We start from the raw sequence: 23,601 nt of genomic DNA, 5'->3' as shown, positions 1-23,601 counted from the left end.
GCTGTAGTTTGCCCACCCCGTGCCTGATCTACACCATATGAAGCAGGCCCAAGTCCAGCCACCCGGACTCCTTAGCACCCTCCCAAAATGTGGCTGCCTAGCCCTTTGTTCATGCTGCAGTGTGAGAAAACTTGACTATCCACCAAACTTGACAAAGGAGGACAAAGAAGGTCAGATCATGGGATTGCAGGATACGTTTTGGTGTACTCCCGAGCATGAGTTCAGTGGGGCTGCGTCTGCGCTGCAAAGCAATAGGGCATAAACTCTGTGTCCCAGCTTGACTCAGGCTTGGACTCTCTCCCCCTTGTGGGGTCCTGGGATCCTGGGTCCAGGCCCTGGGTTATCACGATTTGTGTGTAGATGGAAGCAGAGTAGGGGTAGACTGGAGCCTGGTATCGAAATCAGGGGTTTACATTGCTGGGTAGACATACCATTAGAGTCCCAGTCTGGTTCTCGGGCTACTCCTGCGGTGGTGTGCCTATGTATTAACCCTTACTCAGAGTGTCACAGGATTGCTGATCCCTTTAAGGGGTGTGTGGGCCCAGACTATCTTAAAGTTATCAGCTAATTTAAGGAGTCCAGCTAAGCAGTTAATTGAATATCGAGTACCCAGGCCTGATAAAAGGCCATCAGAGCTCAGTTACAGGGAGGTGCTCATAGAAAGGGAAGCTCTTCTAAGGCAGAGATGCTTCCTGAGACTATGGATGCCAAGGAGAAGGACTGTTCAAGATTATTTCTGTTTAATAAAGTAGGACCTCAGCAAGGGAATTTTGTCTTACATGCTTTTGAACAGCTCAAAGTTCTTAAGAGAGTCAGAAAGAACGGAAATGATGCAGTATCACAGTAGTTGAGCTGGGGCAGTTACAGGGCAGGCACCCAAGGACACAGAGCTTACGACAAAGCCACAGTAAATGGTGCAGTGAAGCTTCATAATGCTCCTGTTGAGGTAGAGAACTATAATCTATTCCATTTTACAGACAGGGAAGTGCAAGTACAGAAAAGCTGTAACTTCCTAAAGGCCACCTCGGAAGTCTGTGGCAGAGGGGGGAACAGAACTGGAAATGATAGTGCTAAATTTTAGTCCCAAGCCCATGTTTTCCCATAAACTCAGTCTGGAAATTTTACCTGTATAAAGGCTGTAGGATTATCCGTGGTGACAGAAAATTACTCGTTTCATGCCGTGATCACACACTTCTTGCCATCTGAGAGTGAGCCCAGGTTGAAGGCTGGATTATTGAAAGATCAGTGATGCGATACAGACAATGTTGTTTTGTTTTTGAGGAATACATTACTGAAATCATAAAATGAGGGCCCAAACCTGCATTGCTCGCACACCCAAAACCTCAGTGAGGGTGCGGAGTGTGCAAAAGAATGCAGTGTCCTCAGGTGAGTAAGTAAGCCCCAAGTGAGTAACTTTCCATTAAGAAGACCCCTGTTGAGAACATCAAGGAGGAGGAGGAAGCAGGTGTATGTGTGTGGGTGATGCAGTGGGAGACTGTATAAAATCCTCCAGAGTCAAGCAAGGTGAACACATGACCCCACAGTTGAAGGGGAAGGAAGCTCAGGTAAGTGTGTACAGGAATTAATCCTTATATACTAAGTCTTATCTCAGTGAAGGGTACTGGACTAGGTGTCTGATCAGGGTTCTTTCCAGTCCTAGATTTCCATGATATTTTTTCTCCTTGTTCAAGTTCTGCGCATACGTGAGAACTGTGCGTCCTGTACTAGCAATGCTCCCGAGAATTGCCCTGAGTTATGTGGGATGGCGTTTCTCAATGACCAGTCCGTGAACTGGTTCCAGACCCTGAGATCTCCCTGATGCAGTTTAGGAAGGCAGCAAGCCAGTCCCTGGTATCAAAAAGGTTGAGAAACACTGGTGTAGAGGGTGTGCCTCTGCCAGAGAGAGGCAGAGATTGAGAAGAGGCACACAGGACTATGCGAGTTTACAAAAACAATGTCAAAATTATGGGCTGGGTTTGGCATGATGGGCTGGAGAAATCAGCATGGGGAACGTTACCCCTAGCTCACAGAAATCCTTGGGCAAACCATTGGCATCCCACAGAGCTCTGCAATAATGTTGCATAAGGCAGCACAGGACACACTGAGATACCTACCTGTGGTGCACTGCATTTGATGCTGATGCAGCCATACATCGTGAGGACACACAGTGCTGATGCAAGCACCCAAGAGTGCATGTGTATGAGTGACATGCTAGAGTCAGCAGCTATACAGTGACACATATACCTTATACAACTTTGTATTGTAGACATGGCCTAAGAGCTTTTAGGTGACTGATACTTTCTGTGGAAGCTGTAGTGATATAGAAGGGCATTGAATGCAGTACCTTTTATGTGGAGATTCCTGTCAAGTCCCAGGCCAAGTTTAGATTGCTAATTAGGTCTTAATTGTTTGGTGTTACTTTCTTATAGGTTTTTGTAGTCTGTTAGGTTCTAAAAATGTGAATCACAATTGTCTTTTTCTTCTGATTGGCTATTCTGTCACAGGGACGGGCCTTCACAATGACGCTTATTCACTTTTGTCTTGTTGAGCCAGGCCAAAAGGATAAGACCTAGTGCCAGAATCTCAAAGTCAATGAGTCTTTCTATAGATTTCAAAGGCTTTAGATCAGTCTGGAACATCCCTCATTTATATTAAGGGTTATCTTGAAAGAAAATATGGGGAAATAGGACATTATCCTTGGTAGGGGACAGTGACAAATTTGGGTCAGGGAAACTGAGAAGGGATAGAGTCTCACATCCTTTCTTAATATTCATTTGATTACTGCATACCCAAGGCCTTGTTTACACACACGTTTTACCCCTTTAACTGTACAGTTGTAGTTAAAATGGTACAAGCCTCCTAGTGTGGATGTAATTATATCGGTATAAATGTGGTAATACTGCTATAACTGGTATGCAGCACTTTTACACTGATATGGCTGCATCCACACTAAAAGTTTTACTGGTATAACAATTTCAGTAGAAAAAAATCACACTTCTAACCAAAATAGTCATACTGGTACAAAATCCACATGTGAACCAGTAAATTCTACCAGGTTTTCAGAGTCTATACTGTTTGCAAATGAGATTCTTGATGTGAAATAGGGTTTTTCCATGAGTTAGGGGTGACTAGACTCGATGTTTGGTCCTTAGGGCTCATGTGAAGCCGATCTCTACAAAAGTAACTTCTATGAAGGTAAATATTACTAGTCACCACTTTTGCATTTAAAAAAAATGGGTAAATCAGTTGCTCAAGGGCATATATAATGGCCTTCAGAAATTGGAAGACGGCTGTGTTTTTCTGTGCTCACGTATCTATTGGCACAGCTGCTTCAGCCATCCGGGCATCTGAATTATTCTGACACCAGAAAAAACATTGAAACAGAGACTGATTATGGTCATGTTGCTTGTGTTATTTTAATAATGTGAGCTGCTGATCACTGGGGACAGAGCTGTGTCACCTAGCACATTGCACTAAGAATGTAGGTGGGATTTACATCAAGCGCCAAGAAGTAGGACGTTAGGCTCCCTGGAATGATTATTTCTTATTTCCTATCAATTTACAGTGGCTGTCCTAGGAATAGCCTTATATTACTTTGCAGTTTCATACATCTGCTCTACTGACCAAAGTAAATTACTGTCCCTGACTAGATGAAAGCCAGACAACTGCAAAATAACAAAAATAAATAAAAATAAAATGCATATGAAAATACAGTAGTTTCTAAAGCTGTTCACTTACGTAGGGTCAAATCCTGAGGGCCTTGGTGACTATTTTATCACTCTCTATTCTGGTAAAACGCCCATCAAAGTTGACCAGAGCTTTTCTTTAAGCTAATTCAAAGTAAAAACTCAGGGCCAGGTGCTTGTCCCCAGCTCCACCTGTTTTGTACTAGTTTCAGCACTGCTGAATCTGCACAAAGCTGACCTATTGCTGTCCTAAAGGTGGGGCCAAGAATACCTCCAGCCGAGGGGAATCATTGGGTAGAGTAGCCAGCTCTGTGTCATCTGTCTAGAGGGTGAGGGAGGTGCCGTTGAGAGTCAGACAAAGCTCATGGTACTCTTCCTGATATATGTAGATGGCCACACTTGGTATAATTTAAAGTAGTCACAGCTAGCCCAGGATCAAAGGAACAAATGAGTGGTTTAGAGCCATCTTTCCTTCTCCCCAGTAGCCTACTAGCCTCATCTGTGCTGAGTGTAAACTCAGTGCAGCTGAGAATCTGGCCCTGAGTAAGGTCCTCAGGATTTGGCCCACAAAAGTAGGCGACATGAACTAACAATATAGTTAAGGGGGGTCCTGAGTGAGTGAGGCATGCAGGGTTTGGCTCAAAGTATATTTATGCAATTCAATTTCAAGGTCTTTACTTGTTAATATTATGCTTTTCCTTCCAAAAGTAGAAGTCATGGTTTAAAAGTGAATACAATTTTATTTGTGTGTTGTCATGTTTTGTTTTTCTGTTTTACTTCAGGGAAAGCCCTCACACTGCAGCTGAATAAACTGTAGCATAGATTCCCTAGCTAGAACTTTACACTCATAAATAACTAAATCCCTATGACCAGATTAGAAATTCCTGCTCTTTCTGCCAGGTCCTGGATACATGTCTGACATCCAAATGGCAAGATTCCATGCCAAGCATGCTCTTGTCATGCTGCGTAGAAGACCCACAGGACACAGGAGGATGCTCTTTTCTCAGAAGAAATATTCAAAATGCTGCCTGTGATGCTTAAGAGTGATTTAGATAAGAATCAGTGTAGGATCGCTTTAATGTTAATGATGCATGACTATTGGAGAACTCTGCTTGCTGCGGACAAGATCAAACACCCAGTGAGGCTTTTTCATCTCTGACAATATGATTTTATATATGGTAAATATAAATTTTAGATTTAATAAAAAATAATTTATTAGAAAACTCACGAGGAACAAAAGTGGGCAACGTTCCAGTTTATGCACTGCTGAAATATTGTAGATTCAGGGCTTGAAAATGAAGCAGACATCTACTAGCCTGAGGGCTTCCTTATGCAGGCGTGGATTAGAGGGAGGTAGCACATGAAAATCATAGGGGAATACGAGAAGGCATTTGTTTTATTTCTGGCTTTGTCACTGACTTTCTGCGTGAATTAGGCAATTAACTTCAGTTCTCTGTGCCTCAGTTTCTCCATCTGTAAAATGGAAACCATTCTGCTTATTCACCTTTGCTTTGAGATCTAAAGCTATTAAGTGCTAATTATTACTACTGTGTCAGCATAGCTTCTGAAGGGGTGGTTTCCTCTATCATTAATACATAGCAAAGATCATCCTTTAGCCCAGGGATTGGCAACCTTTGGCATGTGGCCTGTCAGGAAAATCCGCTGGTGGTTCGCCGTTCCAGACCAATGAGAGCCGCGGGAAGCAGCAGCCAGCACATCTCTCGGCCCATGCCATTTCCCACAGCCCCCATTGGCCAGGGATGATGAACTGTGGCCAGTGGGAGCTGCGATCAGCTGAACCTGTGGACGCTGCAGGTAAACAAATTGTCCTGGCCCGTCAGTGGATTTCCCTGATGGGCCATGTTCCAAAGGTTGCCAATCCCTGCTTTAGCCTGAAGAAACATTTGGAAGGAGATGCAGGGCCAGTTGAAGAGCAAGAGGGCCAGCTGAGGAGAGGGGTGGGGGCCTATTGTTACAATCAGGACTTGGGCAGCCAAACCTAGTGGTTGGAGCAGGAGTCGGCCTCAGGAGTCAACCCAAATCAAGAGTCAGAGCTGGAATCAGAATCAGGAGTCAAGCTAAGGGTCAGAGCCAGAGAACAGGGGCAGGAATCAAGAGCAAAGCAGGAACCACAGACGAGGCAAGAGTCAGGTACTGTAGCAGCAGCAAGCCAGGAACTACCTTGTTGCACAGACAACTTCTTGTGTCTCCTTCTGGTTTAAATTGTGTACCTGGCATAGTCAGGGGCTCTGGAGCTCCTCTAATCGAGTCCCTGAGGGCGGTACCGGTAGTGGAGCATAAGGCTTAGGGTTCCAATTCTCCAGTCACTAGAAGAGCTGTTGGGTGGTGCTGTGGCCATGGCAGCAGCCCACAGTCCCACGGTTCGGAATTCTCATATCCTCACACCTACGAATCAAAAAGCTACATCACAATGAGAGCCTGCAAGTCTTTGATCTCTGACATTTTCGTGACATGCTGCTAAGGCGATATGTTGGGATTAAAGGGTTAATTATTTGGAATGAGGGAGAGACATGAGGCGGACACTTCTTCGGTTGGCTTGTCACAGGCTGTGAAAATAAAAATTGGTTAATGAGTTTTGCAAACCCCAGACCCTGTATATAAGGTTCCCCCACCCCAATATAATTTTTTCTTTCTTGCATATTAGTATTTGCAACCAAAACACAGCATTCCCTCAGTGTTGTTACCATCCATTGACTGATCCAGTGAACGGCAGGGGCTACTCTAGGAATTTTGTTGCCCCAAGCACAGGCTGTGGGACCAGCGGACCGTCCGCAGGCAAGCCGCCAGAGGCAGCCTGCCTGCCACTCTTGCGGCACTGGCAGAGCGCCCCCCGCGGCTTGCCACTCCAAGCACGCGAATGTGATGCCATTTTTGCTGACTTGTCAACTGCTCCCTATAAAAAATTACAAGATATAATGTTCCACTGTGGTAGGGCAGATAAGCACTCCATGGCACATGCTGAGCTGAACTGCAACCGCAGAACATTCATTTAGAACATTGGTTTATAATCTCATGAAGAAGCATGTGCATTTTGCCCAAAAATCAACAGGGTATTTTATCTGTGTAAAAATGAGGCTCATTAGCTATAGGGCTGCTCTATCGTTGAGCAAAATAATTGCTAATAATGAACGAGACATAAAAGGGCAAAATCCTTTGGACTGGGCATGCTGCACTTGGAATGGGGATGTTATAAAGGTTGCTGTGAACCAGCTTTTTGTTAAGCCTGTCCTGGAGTGAGCAGGGACAAAGTTGGTCCCAGGTGCACAGGACAGAGTATCTGGGAACAAGCCAGAGGTTGCAGTTCACTAAGTTTATCCTTCTTTCTTGGCCATGCCCCCAACACATCCTCTCCACCAGGGGCAGCAGGATGTGGGAGCTATACATCTATTGGGGATTCTCCCACATCAGAGAAATCCCCAAGAAAGTGGTTAACACAGAACAACCTTAGTAGAGGCCAGAAGCTGGTCCATGGTCTAGTAGTCAGAACACAAGACTGAAAAATAGGTAGGATAATAGTTACTTGCTCCATAAAGGTATTTGTGAGGATTAATGAGCTATTTGTGTTCCTAAGTGGAAGAAAGTGACGAACAAGTAAATATTAAGTAAATACCAGTGTTGAAACTCTTTGATGTATTATTATAAATTATTTACATTTATGAAGTGCCCAAAAGCATGTCTGTACAGTTAAGTACTTTGCAGAACAAACACAAAGAGGCGATCCCTGCTCCGAAGAGCTTATTGCCCAAAGTTTTGATCCTATGAAACCTTGCACACCTACTCAGCATTCTGCATTGTGAGCAGCCCTATTAGGGTGACCAGACAGCACGTGTGAAAAATCAGGACAGTGGTTGGGGGTGATAGGTGCCTATATAAGACAAAGCCCCAAGTATCATGACTATCCCTATAAAATCAGGATATCTGGTCACCTTAAACCCCATTGAGGGCTGTACCATTGTGAAGACACCTCCTGACCTTGTTGCTATTCACAGCCTCTAATACTTCTAGAAGGAGCAATCTGTTCTAAGCAGAATGTGGGCGTCAGCTGATGGCTAGAAGATGGGTGCACTGTGGCAGTACATACATGTGTCCATTTGTGGCAGGTTTTTATGGCAGAATTTGGTCCATATTTTTATTTCCAGTTTCACCTCTACCTCGATATAACACTGTCCTCAGGAGCCAAAAAATCTTACCGCGTTATGGGTGAAACTGCCTTATATTGAACTTTCTTTTGATCCACCGGAATGCACAGCCCTGCCACCACAGAGCACTGCTTTACCTTGTTATATATGAATTTGTGTTATAGCAGGTAACATTATATCGAGGTAGAGGTGTATTTATTATTATTCCTTTATTGCCATCCTCAGAAACATTAACAAGCCTGAGAAACTGGCTCTTAGCTGAATAGAATCTTGGCATATGCAGGAGAAGAGTCTCCCTGAAGGACAAATGGAATTTCACAGTGAAAGAACAACGTTCAGTGGCACCTTGAACTCAGAGAGGTAAGAGAAAAGAGAGAAATATGAAGCTACTGTATCTATGTGGTATCGGTACAATATATGCACAGATATGTTTATAGCTGTAGTGCATTTCACTTCATTTCTGGTTTCCATCCTATATATCTGTGTATTTTCAGTGACACCACAAATTTACAGAAGTGACCCTGTTCTTTTCTGCCTGGAGACTTCTCCAGTGACTAGATTTCTGTTTATTTTGCAGTCACACTTAATTATTCTAAATCAGTTTGTAAACTTGTGTGTGTGTGAGGGGAGAGAACTCAAGATAAACAATAACTAGTGATACAGTAATATGCAGTATGCATGCATACAATAGATTTAGCTACCACTTCAGTTATTATCTCCAGACACTCAGAAAATCCAAACACGGGGTTAATCAGGTCTGATTGAATCAGACAGTTTGGAATGAATTCAGAATGATCATTTAATGTATTTTTCCTTTATTTGGCTCAGTTATAATTGTTACATATATGTGTGTGCTTTAAATCTAGTGTTAAAGATTACTCTAGATGTGTGCTTAATGGGAAATCCTTGTCACATCTCTATGTGCTATCTCTGAAAAGAAACTTTAAAGAAGTTGGTTGTGGGCTGCAGCATTTAACTCATGGATTCCTCCAAACTCCAAAGTGTGCTTAAACTCAAATCCACATCTTTCTCATCTCAGATAGTAGAGCTGTAGAAAGGGGTTTGATTTGGCCAAGAAGACTACGTTTTGTGCAGTGCCTAGCGCATTTAATCCCTTCTGTCCCAAAACCACTTCAGTGAGGTTCATTTTACCCATATACATTATTCTATCCCTGTGGTGGTGAAATTCATCCTCCTCTGATGTGGAGCTGATAGGAAGCCAACTGCCAACATGTGTTTATGTAAATATATTTGCTAGGGTAATGATCCCTTGGTAAACATCTGTACCCAAGAACCTGATGTGAATTTTGGGTGATCCCTCAAGGAGTTTGATCCTGTAAAAATAAGAAAACACAAACCTGTGGCACATATAGCCCAGCTTCCAGATGTTCCATGCTGTTTAAAGGAAAATTACACCATCTGCCTCAGACCAACACTGAAATAAATGAGACGCAGGAAATTCAAGAATATGTAATCCCAAAAATAAACCAAATAGTTAAAAAATAAAAATAAAATAGCAACGTACACTTTATTTGATCTACACTTTTATTTGTGGATCATCTGCTGAGATTTTTTATTTTAAACCCTGAGTGCTTAAACTTAGGCATTTTATGTTGTATTTAGGCACCTAAATGAGAGTGACCTTGTTTTCAGAAGTGCTGAGCACCTGAAAGTCCCATTGATGTCAGTGGTAGTGACAGATGCTCAGCACCTTTGTAGATATTACCTTAGATTAGAGGATTACTATATTTCTTTTTATCAATAGCTCTGTGGGCCAGATCCTGCTCCCACTGAAATCAATGGCAAAGTTCTCTTTGACTTCAGTGGGAGAAAAAGCAGGAACTACGATCCTCATCCTAAAATCCTTAATCTCATGAGAAATCCTCAGTCATGTAGGGAATACCATTAAAGCTAGTGGGAATCACTTATGTGAGAGGATTATTTGTGTAATAAGAAATTGCAATGGTGGGATGAATGATGGGATTCTATGAACACCTATGTGCAGGTAACGATTAAAATTTGTTATTTGGAAAGAAAGGGGCTTAAATCTCGCCTGAAAAATGGTACTTGCAGCAGTATTGTAGCTGCCATTGGTTAAATGCAAAGTCAGAGAGAAAAGCATCATCTACTGAACCATCATCACCAGTTCCTCCTGCACCTGGAGGTCTCTCATCCAGATTCTGACCTGACCTTACCTTGTGAAATCTGATGTGATCACAGCATAAAGTAGCATGGCTAAGGGAAATGCATACTACAGTGTCTAGCACAGTGTTTCTAAACTAGTGAGTTGTGACCCTCCAGGGGGGCATCACAAAAAGGTAATTGGGGATCACAAGGTGTTGACAATTGTATGACAATCTAAAGCAAAGAAAATCTTATTCCTGGCTCTCCACACGCTGGTACTCTTGAAGTATTCCCTGTCAACATCTCAAAACACACACACACAAACTCTGTGGGCTGATCATTGTTATCATTGATACATTTTTACTCTTATTTTATAGCAAGTGTAAAGGGATTGTGAAAATTTTTGACTTTGAATAAGGGGCCGCCACCTGGAACAGGCTGAGAAACACGGCGGAGTTTTGGTCCATTACTGGTGCTCCAAGCTGCTACTGCAGTACAAATAATTACTAATAATAAATAATAGACTACTGCAAAATTGAAGTACCATGAGGCAAATATAAGCCAAAGTGGTATTGAGTTAAGGATAAGGTTTCAGTTGTACATTCTGGGGCTTACACATGCTATGCTTCCCCCCCCTGCTTTAACAATAAAAGCTTCTATTAAAACTTATTGGTGCAGCTTCTAATCAAAGCTGTATGGGCCTACATTTTCAAAGATCAGCCTTACTTAATAGGTGCAACCAATATCTAACATCTGTGCATGCTAGCATTAAAATTTGCATCTGCACTTGTCCTGATGAGCTTTGTGAGTGCAAATTTTAACACCTGGGAGTGCATGATTTAAAGGGCAGGTAATAGGAGGGCGCAAACTTGAACAGTTCTGTGCACACAAACATGAAGATCAGATAAAGGCCCCCACAAATATCTACTCTATGTTACTCAGTGTTCTCAACCTACTGATGTCCAGTGTGTGAGTGATGCCAGCTTCTCTGAGGCAAAACTCTGGTAAAGAGGACTTCACAAATAAATAGAGTAGGAGGAATCTTAAATAATGGATTACACTTTTTTTACCTACATAAACTCTTCCGTAATGTCAGTTTCACAGTCAGAATTTTAAATAGCAATAATTTATCTTGGTAATTGGAGGGCGACTGCTGGGTTTGTGTTGCGTGGGATGGAGGTCAGTGTGAGTGTACAATGAATGCCGTGCCATGGAATGAGTTATGGTTTTGAGGGATATGTCCAGTATGCTCATTTTGGGTTTTGGCATTTAATTCCTTCCTCCCAATGAAATATGTGGGAGGAATGGTTAGCAAAATTTTCACTGTATATGATATATAATTTCTCCCTTGTACTTCAGTGGGAGGAACATCAGACCCCAAAATGATTATGTGCATAATGGCAAAGAATGTATCGCTGCATTTTTTAATGTCAGTTGTGAGAATTCCTGGAAGGGTAAAATATTGTTGTCACCTTTCCCGCTTCTTGGTTTCCAGTGGGACTTTTCCACACAACCCCAAGGATCCTACCAACCCAGAACTTTAATTCTTTCCAGAACTTTGGTGCTGGCCCAGTACCCTTTAGGTAAGTGAAAGTAAAACTCTGGATATGAACATATCCCCAAACTCCAGAAACATTCCAATCCTGGTCTAGATCCAAATAACAAGCCTTGGCATTTGTATAGAACTTTGTGTGTTCAAAGTAATGTTTTAACAATCTTCACAATGCCCTTCTGAGATGGCTCACTGCTGTTATGCCTGCTTTACAGATGGAAAAATGGAGGCACAGAGTAATTAAGTGACTTGCTCAAGGCCACAAAGCAACCATAGCAGTGGCAGAGCTGGGATTAGAACCCAGGACTTCTTTCCATTGGGCTGTAGTTTCTCTGCATCTTGTTACAGACAGAGAGTTTTCCACTGCTGTTTTTTGGTTGTTTTTAGTGCATTTGATTTCAGATGAAAAATATATGCTTGGTTCTGTCCACACACATCCATCCTTTGCCCCCAATCATGCCCAATATCCTCTATGCTTGTCTGGTATTTGTAGCGGGTGTGGGATGTGGATCAAAACATGTGCAGGATTCTCCATGGCCATCTGCAATATCTGTTTATGCACCGTAGGTTAGGCAAGGAAAAACTCTATTCTGTGCCTCTTTGCACGTCATGGAACCAATGCAGGCTCAGCTCCCTCCATTGTTTCGTGACTCTTTTACTCAGTATGGGCCAGATTCAAAACCCATCAATGTTAATGGGAGTTCCCCATTGACTTCCATGGGGTTTGAATCAGGCCTTCCGTTATGTGTTCCTATCAAACAAAGTGTCTGCTCCTAATCTTCTTGCGGTTTCTGGGAGTTTTGCCATTGTCTTCACTGGGAATAGGACTGGATCCAAGATGAGCAGAAATGAGGTGAAAGAATAGTCTTCTTTTGCTAATTCCAGGCCGCTGTTAAGCTTCCAAAGTAATGCTGCTTGTAAAGAGACATACAGAACTGACTAATTTAGTAACAGTTACAATTATTCTAAATACATTATGTTTCATTAAATGTTATCAAGATTCTCTTGTAATTTATTTGATTAAGTAGGACTTGCTTTCTCTCTAAAAATGATTTATAATGTGTTTTTAATGGGAAGAGTTTCCAAAAGGCTTTAGGATGTCAAAGCAGTGCTATTAATCTTCTTATTAACATTTTGAAAAATGGCATGTGTTGCCTGATTGGTAGATATTTGTTAACATTCTCCTTTTCTACAGAGGATTATCACTTTGACCCCACTATTTTTAATATACTGTAGTTCTATACTTTTCATATAAAGCCCAGAATCTAATATCATTTACACAGTGGCGTTAATCTGGATTAGAATTGGTGTGACCGAGAGTAAAATTTGCATCAGTGTTTCAAAAGGTTTCAGATGGCAGCTTGCTTTGTATCCCATAGACAATTTTATCAGAAAATAAATTTATTTTTCATATAACTTGACAATCTTTTTAGACTCAGTAAAACAGCATGATTCCTTTAATTTAAAAAGAACACAAAGAAAGCACTTTTTTTTTTTTACACACTGTGACAAAAAAGGAAATCCCAAGTAAAATTTAATATTAAGGTTCTATTTAGGAATGATGGGCCAAATTTGGCTTTTGGCTACACCATTGATTTCAGCGGAGTTACTGCAGATTAACACCAGAGTAAATGACAACAGAATTTGGCCTTATATATTAATTTTTATGAAATCATTGTTATATGCTGCTATATTTTTAATTAATCAACAAGGCATTTTATAATACCTTTTTATGTTATAAAATACATTGTTTATTTTTTTTAACAGACAATACATATAACCAGTTTCTACGAAGCACATTGGGGCTCAGTCCTGCAGCCTTTGCTTATATGATGTGAATAATTCTTACCCATACAATAGCATCACTGACTTCAGTAGGTCTACTCATGTGAGTAGGGCTGGGCCTACAATCTTTACACAAAACTCCTATTGACTTCAGTGAGAATATTCACATGAGAGAGGCAACAAGACTTGGCCTTAAATAAGGTTTGCAGGCTTTGGCTCGCAATATCATGATTTTAAATAGCTGTAAAACATGCTTTAAAATGCCAGATAATAAATAACAAAAGTAAAGTATTTATAACTGGAAACTTATTATAATGTATTACTAAAACTGTTTGTATATCCAAGATTTTCTACTGTAGCTCTGTGAAGTATTCATTATTGAAAATGTTTCTGCTCTACGAAAGTTCTATAAAATACATGCCCTTTGCTACAGACTGACAACACTTCAAGGCCCTGAGGCCTGTGTGAAAGGCCAGGAGCTGTAACAGTAGAGGTACTGTGCATTGCTAGGCAGAGGCAAAAGAGGGGCACATAAAGATTAACAAAAAGAGCTTATTTGATGAGGCTGCAAAAGGTGGTGTCAGGCAGGGTCACAAAAATTAATATAAAAGTTAGAGCCCAGATTTCTCACACACACTTGCTTTTAAAAAATCAAGTGCTTGATCCCCACAATCCTTGCTCAGGCAGAGCTCCCAGGTCCTTAATTTGAAATTGTCAACATTATTCATTTGAGCTGAGATTGTCAAGCAGGATTGCCTCATAGCATCGATAAATACTTCTGGTAGGAACAAACAAGCAAGAAAATCCCTGCAGAAATTGCTATCAAATACAATTCAAACCTGTGTGAAAAAAGACAGCTGGCAGTCACTCTTCCATTAAACCATGTGGATTAATAAAATATTATTAAAGTAGTGCCTAGAGACCCCAACCAAAATTGGGGCCCCATTGTATGAGGCACTGAACAAGCATAAGAGACAATTTCTTCCCCCAAGGAGTTTACAGTCTCAATTGATGCAACAAAGGTATTATTATTATTATTATTATTATTTTATTATTATCATCATCATTTCACAGATTGGGGGACTACCTGAGGCACAGAGAGATTCAGCAAGATTCAGGTAGTCTGTGGTTGAGCTGGGACTTTAACCCACATAGCTTGAGTCCCAGGCCAGTATGGTAGGTGATTCCCCCTTTTTAACCGGTGTCTGTGTTACCTGGATTGAATGCCACTTCCAGTATGCAAGCAGACTGTCTGGTATGGCAGTGGTTATTATTCTCCGTGCACCATTGCAAGATGCCAGCATGCATCCCTTCACGATACATCTGTTGTGAGTCCATGCCTATGAACCAGTTTAAAAAGTGATGTATTTGACATGAAAAGGGGATGTATTAGAGTCAATGTAGAGGTTATAATTAGGGCCCTACCACAGTCACTGTCCATTTTGTCAATTTCACGGTCACAGGATTTTAAAAATTGTAAATGTCATGATTTTAGCTATTTGAATCTGAAATTTCAGTCTTGTAATGGTAGGGGTCCTGGTGCAAAAAGGAGTTTGGGGAGGGGGTCACAAGATTATTGTAGACGGAGTTGCAGTACTGCTACCCTTACTTCTGTGCTGCTGCTGATGGCCGCACTGCCTTCAGAGCTGGGCAGCTGGAAAATGGAGGCTGCTGGCCAGGAGCCAAGCTCTGAAGGCAGAGCCGCCACCAGCAGCAGCGCAGAAGTAAGGATGGACTGGTATGGTATTGCCACCCTTACTTCTGCACTGCTGCCTGCAGAGCTAGGCCCTCAGTCAGCAGCCGCCACTCTCCGGCTGCCCAGCTCTGAAGGCAGCATAGAGGTAAAGGTGGCAATACTGTGACCCCCCTAAAATAACCTTGTGAACCCCCTGCAATTCCCTTTTGCATCAGGACCCCCAATTTGAGAAACACTAGTCTCCCCAGTGAAATGTGTTTAATATAGGGTAAAAGCACAGAAAAGACCAGATATCACAGGGGGAGATCAGATTTCACTGTCTGTGACGCGTTTTTCATGGCCGTGAATTGGATGGAGCCCTAATTATAATGCTCACAACTTCTGTAGTGCTTTTATTCCAAGAATCACAAAGCACTTCATAAACATTAGTGGATTAAGCCTCACACCCTCTTTTACGCTAGGTAAATGTCATTGTCCCATTTTAGAAAGGGGGAAAGGGAGGCACAAAGAGGTTGGCCAAGAATATGCAAAAAAGTCTGGGACTGAGCTAGGAATAGAACATGTATCTCCTGTTTTCTGGTCCTATGTGTTAACCTCAAGACAGCCTTTTAATGTACATGCTGTAGCCATGAAATTACTGCAGCTTTAGGCAAGAATCAAGTGTCCCTGTCTTGTTTCCTTTGGGAGCCTGCACACCACCCAAGCCCCTGCCCCCTTCGAGTGCCACGCTGCCCAAGCCCCCCACCCCCCTGAGCGCTGCGCTTCCCAAGCCCCTGTCCCCCTGAGCGCTGCACCGCCCAAGCCCCTGCCCCCCCGAGCGCTGCACAGTGCTGCCCAAGCCCCTGCCCCCTCCAAGCGTTGTGCCACCCAAGCCCCCCTGAGCGCTGCGCTGCCCAANCGGGTCTTCGGGGCACTTCGGTGGTGGGTCCTGGAGCGGAAGGACCCCCCACCGCCAAATTACCACTGAAGCAGGGGCCCCCCGCCACTGAAGACCCCAGACCCCCTCAATCCTCTGGGCCACCCTGGGAGACACCCCCGCAGCCAGGTGCGGCCTGCCCTGACTGAAATGGCAGCAGCCAGTTGGCTTTCAAGGCCATATTTACTGGCTCCTTTCAGGTGCCTAACAAGCCACTTTTGGCTGCAGTCCTTGTGCAAGGATGACTCACAACAGGCATTAACCAGCTGCCCGCCCGTTGAGCTTGGAAAGCCTGGGCCTTAAGGCGCTTTTTGGGGAGGGGGAAGAAGGGGCGCTACCTACTGGCCTGGCACTAGGAAGGGACATGCAAGATACACCCCCAATTTGCAGCAGGGGCCCTTGGTAACGCCAGGAGCTCAGGACCTGGCTGCCAAGTTCTTTCCCCAGACAGACAGAGACGCAGCCGCTGGAGCTGCCCAGGTCACCCCGGGAGGGTTCAGCCTCTCCCTGCCGGGCGCTGCAGCTGACCCAGCCCCGCGCAGGCCAAGGGCCGGGCCACGTGTAGAGCCCAGGGAAGAGGCGAGAGATCGGCGCTGCTCACCTGAGTCACCATCCTGCCCGCCCCTCTCCCCAGCTGGCGCTCGCCCGAGCGCTCCCGGGCCGGGGGCTCCGCGCTGGCTCCGGGGGGTCAGAGCAGCAGGCGGGGCGGGGGGAGGAAGGAGACTCACCCTCGTCCTCCAGCTGATTCGCGGGGACGCGGAGCCTCCCGCCGCCTGCGCCTCCACTAGACTAATCCGCCCGGCGGAGCCCGGGGCGAGGTGAAATCCGCCGGGGCCGAGCCCCGCCCCCGGAGTTCCCCGGGGCCGGGCCGCTGCTGGTCCCGGGCGGGCGGGCCGATGGTGCCCGCTCGCTATGGAAACTCCCCGCTTCCCTCTGCTCGCCGCCGCCTCCAGGGGCCGCAGGAAGCAACCCGGCGGGCCGCCCCCTCGGCTCGGCAGCCGGCCCGGGGGGCTGGGAAGCGAGGGCACCCGCCGTTAAAGCGACCGCGCTCCCTTATTCCTGCGGCGAGGCACTGGCTGCGCCCCGCCCGGGGTCGGGTTTGTGCCTTGGCAGCGATCAGGGGAGATGGCTGATCTCCATCAGGGAGGCAGTGACCTGTGCTGTGCAAAGCCAGATTAAATCCCTCCTGTGGCTACCGGAGAAGGCTCATTGGCGAACAGGGCAAACTGCTCCTGGCCAATGGAAGCTCTGTGCCTACAGCTGGGCTGTGGGATTGGCACCGTGCCAGCCACCACAGGGGGACTTTGCTAAGGCACCTTGAGACCTACAGAGGAAAAGCAATAGATGCAGCAGACAGGGAGTCAAGAGCTGCGGGTTCTATTTTCAGATCTGTGTAGACTCGCTAAGTGGCCTTGTGCCTCGGTTTCCCTATCTGTACAATGGGCAAAATGATATGGAGCTTTGAAATGCGCTCTGAGCTCTACAGCTGAAAGGTGCTATTGAAGTGCTGAGTGTTATTAGAGAGAGAATTATTAGCACAATATATTCTAACAGAGATCCCTGCCTTACACAAGGACTTGAACTCAGCAGTTTTGCACAGTTGCAGAATTGGCATTGAAATTTGCAAGGTCTAGTTTCTGTTCCATTTTAAAAGAGAAGAACAAGCAAAACAATCCCTGGAATCTCAGTGTCCAGAAGGCATCTCAGGTTTGTTAAGGATGGCCAAGCTAGGCATTGGTTCGGAGCTGGGAGCCTGCCATGAGGCCTCACCTCAGCGGGGCTCTTAGGAACAGGTCTCCCACCGTGAGGAGAGTGAAAAAAACAAGGAGCCCTTGTGGCATCTTAGAGACAAACAAATTTATTTGGGCACAAGTTTTGATGACTAAAACCCGCTAAGCTTATGCCCACATACATTTGTTAGTCTCTAAGGTGCCACAAGGACCCCTCATTGTTTTTGCTGATACGGACTAACACGGCTACAATTCAGAGAGTGAGTCCTTTGCAAAGGTTGGTTTTGGACATGGAGAGGCTGTGTCTTTAAGACATTAAATGATCTAATTCTTCCTGCCTGTGACACAGCCAGTTCGAACATTATTTGTCAGCCACTTAGTCATGACCTTATTGTCAAGTTTAAATATTTAAATGACTGGCAGCTGCACAAAGAAATCCACAGCAGTTTGCAAGTAGGAGCCAAGTAGGAGTTTGAAAATAAGACTCACTTGGGAGCTACATGCGTCAATGCTGCTCCAGTTCACTCTTACTGGAAGCAAGGGAGCCCAGAGCAGAGGGATGGAGGGCAGGACTGGAATCCAGATAGGGACCAAACATCTCAAAGAACCTCCAGTTACAATAAGTAACTTTCTCAACTTCAACAACTGGTCCCTAAGTGGGAGAGTAGCAAGCAGTGGTCAGTGAGGAAGTGGGTGGGAGGGCTCACTAGAAGAGACAGTCTGTGGGATAGTGTGCGACCAATTGCTGCATCCATTGCAGTGGCAGGGGTGATGGCGTAAATGAGCGGAAAACGGTGTGGATGGAGGTCCAGGTGGCTGCCCTACAAATGTCAGGCCACAAGACGTCCACGAGGAAGGCCAACGTAGCAGCATATGCCCGCGTAGAGTGGGCCGTGACCCCCAGAGATGCGGAGACATGGGAGAGCACACAATAGTTAGCAATACACCAATTGATCCATTTAGTGAGTCACAGTGAAGAGAGCGTGCGACCCTGGCACCATTCAGCAGTGGTGATGAAGAGTCGCAGAGAGACACAGAAGGTGCGGGTACACGGAAGATAAGAAGCCCGAACACTGAGAGTGTGGAGCACACATTCTCGAGGGGAGGTGTGTGGTTTAGGGTTGAAGGTTGGGAGGTGCACACACTGGTTAAAGTGGAACAGCGAGGCCATTTTGGGGAGAAATTTGGGACGGAGGAGTAGGAAGACCTTGACCTCGTGGAAGATAGTGAAAGGTGGATTCGCCTGTGATGGGTTGGATCACAGAAACCCCCTTGGGGTTGCCAGCTGATGTGCTGAGACTACCCCTGAGCCCACTCTCCCTGCCAGCTTGGGGGTTCAGTGCCCTGTCTGGTTTGAGCCAGACCCGCTAGCCTGCTACAAACCCAGACTCAGGTCTGAACCACGTCCCCTAGCAGCTGTAGGCTTAACTGAAAGCAGCTTAAGAAGTGTCCCTGCCTTTAACACTCAGATGCCCAACTCCCAATGCAGGGCCAACTCTAACTTTTTTGCCACCCCAAGCAAAAAAACGAGCGCTGCCCTGCGGTAACACCCCCGCCAGCCAGTGCCATGCCACCGAACCCCACCACCCCGTGAGCGCCACGCCACCCAAGCCCCCGCTCCCCAGAGCACCTTGCAAGCCCTCGCCCCCTGAGTGCCACGCCACCCAAGCCCCCGCCCCCTCCCTGTCCGAGCGCTGCGCTGCTGAAACACACCCCTTCCCGAGCGCTGCCGGGCCAAAACAAAAACAAACGAACAAACAAAACCCTCCAGCGCCGCCCTGCCAAACCAAAGCCTCCCCACCCCCCAAAAAGCCCAAAACCCAAGTGCTTGGTCAGCTGGTGCCTGGAGCCGGCTCTGCAGATAGGCATAGGGTAACAAACTGGCTATTGTATTTTATGGACCACTTGTCTCTACTGGTTAGAGTCAGTGCTACTCAACTGTGACCCATATGCATTATACTGCTAACAGCCAACAAAGATGCTCTTTTAGTTCAAGTGGTAGGGACTGTGCTTGTTGAACAGGGAGATGTGGGTTCTAATCTTGTTTTTTCCATGGCATAGTATGCAGAAGAAAATCAGAGAGGTGTCCACAGATTTGTTATAATCTGAATGTGCAACACAAAAAGTTCAGCTGGCAGAAAAGGAGAGAACAATAGAAGAGCCATCATCACATTTGGAAGTCTTCACCAGTGAGAAGGTACTGTAACCATCAGATGTTATGTTAAGTGGGCTCTCGTGCTTCATAGATTCCAAGATCAGAAGGGACCATTCTGATCCAACAGTCTGACTTCCTGTAATAACACAGACCATTGAACTTCCTCAAAATAATTCCTAGAGCGTATCTTTTAGAAAAAATTCAGTCTTGATTTAGAAAATGTCAGTGATGAAGTATCAACCATGATCTTTGGAAAATTATTTTAGTGGTTAATTACCATCACTGTCAAAAAATTTTTTCCCCTTATTTCCAGTCTGAATTTGTCTAACTTCAACTTCCAGGTTTTGGATAATTTTATACCTTTCTCTGCAGAGACCACTGTTAAATATTTTTTTCCCATGTAGATAATTATAGACTGGAATCAAGTCACCGCATAATCTTCTCTATGTTAAACAAGTAGATTGAGCTGCTTGAATCTCTTTCTGTAAGTAGAGGCGGCTCTAGACATTTTGCCGCCCCAAGCATGGAGGGTCCGCTGGAGGCATGCCTGCGGGAGGTCCACCAAAGCCACGGGATCAGCGGACCCTCTGCAGGCAAGCCACCAAAGGGAGCCTGCCTGCCACCCTCGGGGACCGGCAGAGCGCCCCCCGCGGCTTGCTGCCCCAGGCACGCGCTTGGAGTGCTGGTGTCTGGAGCTGCCCCTATCTGTAAGGCACTTTTTCTAATCCTTTAATCATTCTCATGGCTCTTCTCTAAACCCTCTCCAATTTATCAACAATCCTTGAATTGTAGGCACCAGAACAAGACATAGTATTCCACCAAACAGAACAGGAGTACTTGTGGCACTTTAGAAACTAACAAATTTGTACCAGTGCCAAATATAGAGGTAAAATAACCTCACTACTTTTACTTGAGATTCCCCTGGTTATGCATGCCAGGATTGCATTAACTCTTCTGGCCACAGTGTCATATTGGGAGCTCATGGTCCACTGATTATCCGCCACGAACCCTAAATCTTTTTCAGAGCCACTGCTTCTGAGGATAGAGTCCCCCATTCTATAAATATGACCTGCATTCTTTTGTTCTTAGATGTGTACATTTAGCCTTATTAAAACACATGTTGTTTGCTTGCATCCAGTTTACCAGGCAATCCAGATTGCTCTCAATGAGTGACATGTCCTCTTCATTATTTACCACTTCTCTAATTTTTGTGTCATCTGCAAACTTTATCAGTAATGAGTTTTATTTTCAAAATGATGACTAGTATAGGGTCCAGAACAGATTCCTGTGGCTCCCCTCTGGAAACACACTTACTTGATTCCCTATTTACAATTACAGTTTGAGATCTATCACTTAGCCAGATTTTATTGCATTTAATGAGTGCCACATTAATTTTATATTGTAATTTTTTAGTCAAAATGTTGTGCAATATTAAGTCAAATGCTTTACAGAAGTCTGACGGGGGAGGGATAGCTCAGTGGTTTGGGCATTGGCCTGCTAAACCCAGGGTTGTGAATTCAATCCTTGAGGGGGCCATTTGGGGATTGGTCCTGCTTTAAGCAGGATGTTGGACTAGATGACCTCCTGAGGTCCCTTCCAACCCTGACATTCTATGATCTAAGAACCCATTTGGCTTCTTATAGAACAGTGTGCATGTGTGGATATGGGTCAGATAATGCTTTTTGTTTGTTTTGATGTATAACTCTGCATATGTATACACAAGCACCAAGTCTGGGCTCTAGGCACCTTTGCCAAAATGATAAACACAAGCAGATCAAACCCCAAATAAAAAAAAAAATAAGAAACCACAATAAAATCCAACCCAAACAGTAACTTCCTCCTCCATAAATGACAGCCCCTATTGTGCCTGTCCCTCCCCGCAAGGCCTAGGTCAATAGATAGATCTCACAGCAGTCTGAAATGTAGAGGTTTGGGTTATTTTGGAATGAGGCCTGGAGCAGCTTCCAAAGTTAGGATCTCTCATGGAGAGCGCCATGCTGACAGTGCCGCTTTATGTATTCCAGCTCAAGCACCTCTGCTGATCACAGTGGTGAGAGTACAGCACCTGGAAAAGAGGCCATCTCTCAAGCAGGAAAGTGCCAGGCTATTTAGGGTCTTACAAGTCAAACTCAACTTCTTAATAATAATTAACTCTTTTCTGTAGATCAAGGTGCTGCACAAAGGAGGGGTAAGTATCATTATCCCCACTTTTTAGCTGGGGAAACTGAGGTGAGGGCAACAGACTGGTGGCTGACCCAACTCTGTTGACTCCTACCCCAGTGCCCTATCCACTTGACCATGCTTTCTCCCCTCAGAATATTTAACCCATAGAAAATGGACACTACATAAATAATTGTGCTGTAACCTATGTAGCTTTCCATTTTCTATATCTATAGAAATTCAGTCAGCTTTCTCAAAATGTAACAACCCTCACTACTCGGACAGGTTTTTTACACAGCTGCCTCTAAATCTTAATGACTACAAAGGCTTCTTCACTAAAATATGCAAATTTAAAAAAATCTTTCCTTATGAAACCTACCTTTTTTAGCTTCATTTATTATGAAGTGAAGGTAGCTTGCAAAAATCGCAATCACAAGGCGCAATGATAAAGAGAATGCCCTGGCTTTACAGTTTGAATCTATTTTTGGTGCATAGAAAGTGCAGTCATAATCACCTAGAATAGGTTCAGTATAAATGAGGTGTCACTGCAGAATATCAGCTGTAACAACCCAGGACATTTTCAACCTGGGCTGGGGGTCTACTTTGGTGCTTTAGCCATTCATCTGAACTTTAACATAGAACATGTAATCAGTAATGGGTAATGCTGACAGACTTTTGGGCGTGTGCCACTATCACTCATCAAATCTAAACACACCTCTGGATCCACAACACGTCTTATACTATCAGTTCAGATCATCTGCAGTTTTAGCATATTTCACATTTCTAGTAACACTGTTTCCCCCAACCCCTATGAAGCCACATTTAAACTGCACTGATTCAATACATGCAGCTGCATCTTTACCACTGTGCACACGGCGTGAACCATTATTTAAAGAGCTAAATGGGTTCTTACCCTACTTGCCCAATTTGTGTTGCACATTCAGATTATAACCAATCTGTGGACAGTGAAGTTTCCCATTGATGCTAATGCAAGTCAGGTGGCTAACTCTCTCCCATAACTCACGGAAGATTCAGCCCAAGACACCTTGTCAATTATTCTGCACTGAAAACATATTAAAAATTCACTTAATCTGCATGTGATTATTGCTACACCAGATTTATTACAGATATTAAGCCTGTAACTCCAAATTAAAAAACAAAAACAAACAAACCATAAACTCAAAAAAAGTCTTTCAATAAAATCTTGTCAAATAAAACCTTCAAACTCAGGTTAATCTGCTGAGATGCAGCGTTTCTTCACTGAGGTTGTGGCTGGTGTGCATTACAGTTGGCTCTGTACCTTGACCAGAGTGTCCGTCCAACCTGGCATGACTGAACTTTATTTTCATTTGTAGCTACAAGTATTGTAAGATCAACATTCATTTTTCTATTAGGAAAAGAAAATCTCTGTGAGGAGCCATGAGGTTAAGAATTCTAACTAAAAATGTTTTCCCTTCGAACTGTTCAAGTGGTTAATCCCCAGCCCATGTTGTTTCTGTTAAACTATTCAGCTGCACTGGAATCCCCCTGCTTTGCTTGGTTATTTTGTCTGCAGGTTGTATCAGGGTGAGCTTGATTGTGCAGTTTTCACAGGCCCATAGTCAGTGTGTTGCATGCAACAAGGACTGCACATTGAG

At 44.4% G+C, this 23,601-nt stretch overlaps 1 long non-coding RNA gene across 1 annotated transcript in view; it reads left to right on the top strand.

Annotated features, from left to right (window-relative positions):
* The window catches only part of LOC142046786 (uncharacterized), a 47,115-nt gene that overhangs the window by 8,251 nt on the left and 15,263 nt on the right, over positions 1–23,601 (top strand). Inside the window, exons 2-5 of the long non-coding RNA XR_012655833.1 lie at positions 8,072–8,206; positions 11,466–11,553; positions 13,290–13,356; positions 19,711–19,846. This is a non-coding gene — a long non-coding RNA (uncharacterized LOC142046786). The remainder of the gene's footprint in view (positions 1–8,071; positions 8,207–11,465; positions 11,554–13,289; positions 13,357–19,710; positions 19,847–23,601) is intronic.

This window comes from Chelonoidis abingdonii, chromosome 4, assembly GCF_003597395.2.
Source record: "Chelonoidis abingdonii isolate Lonesome George chromosome 4, CheloAbing_2.0, whole genome shotgun sequence".
NCBI lineage: Eukaryota > Metazoa > Chordata > Testudines > Testudinidae > Chelonoidis > Chelonoidis abingdonii.
The sequence above is the reverse complement of the archived record's forward strand: the minus strand, read 5'-3'. Positions and strand labels throughout refer to the sequence as shown.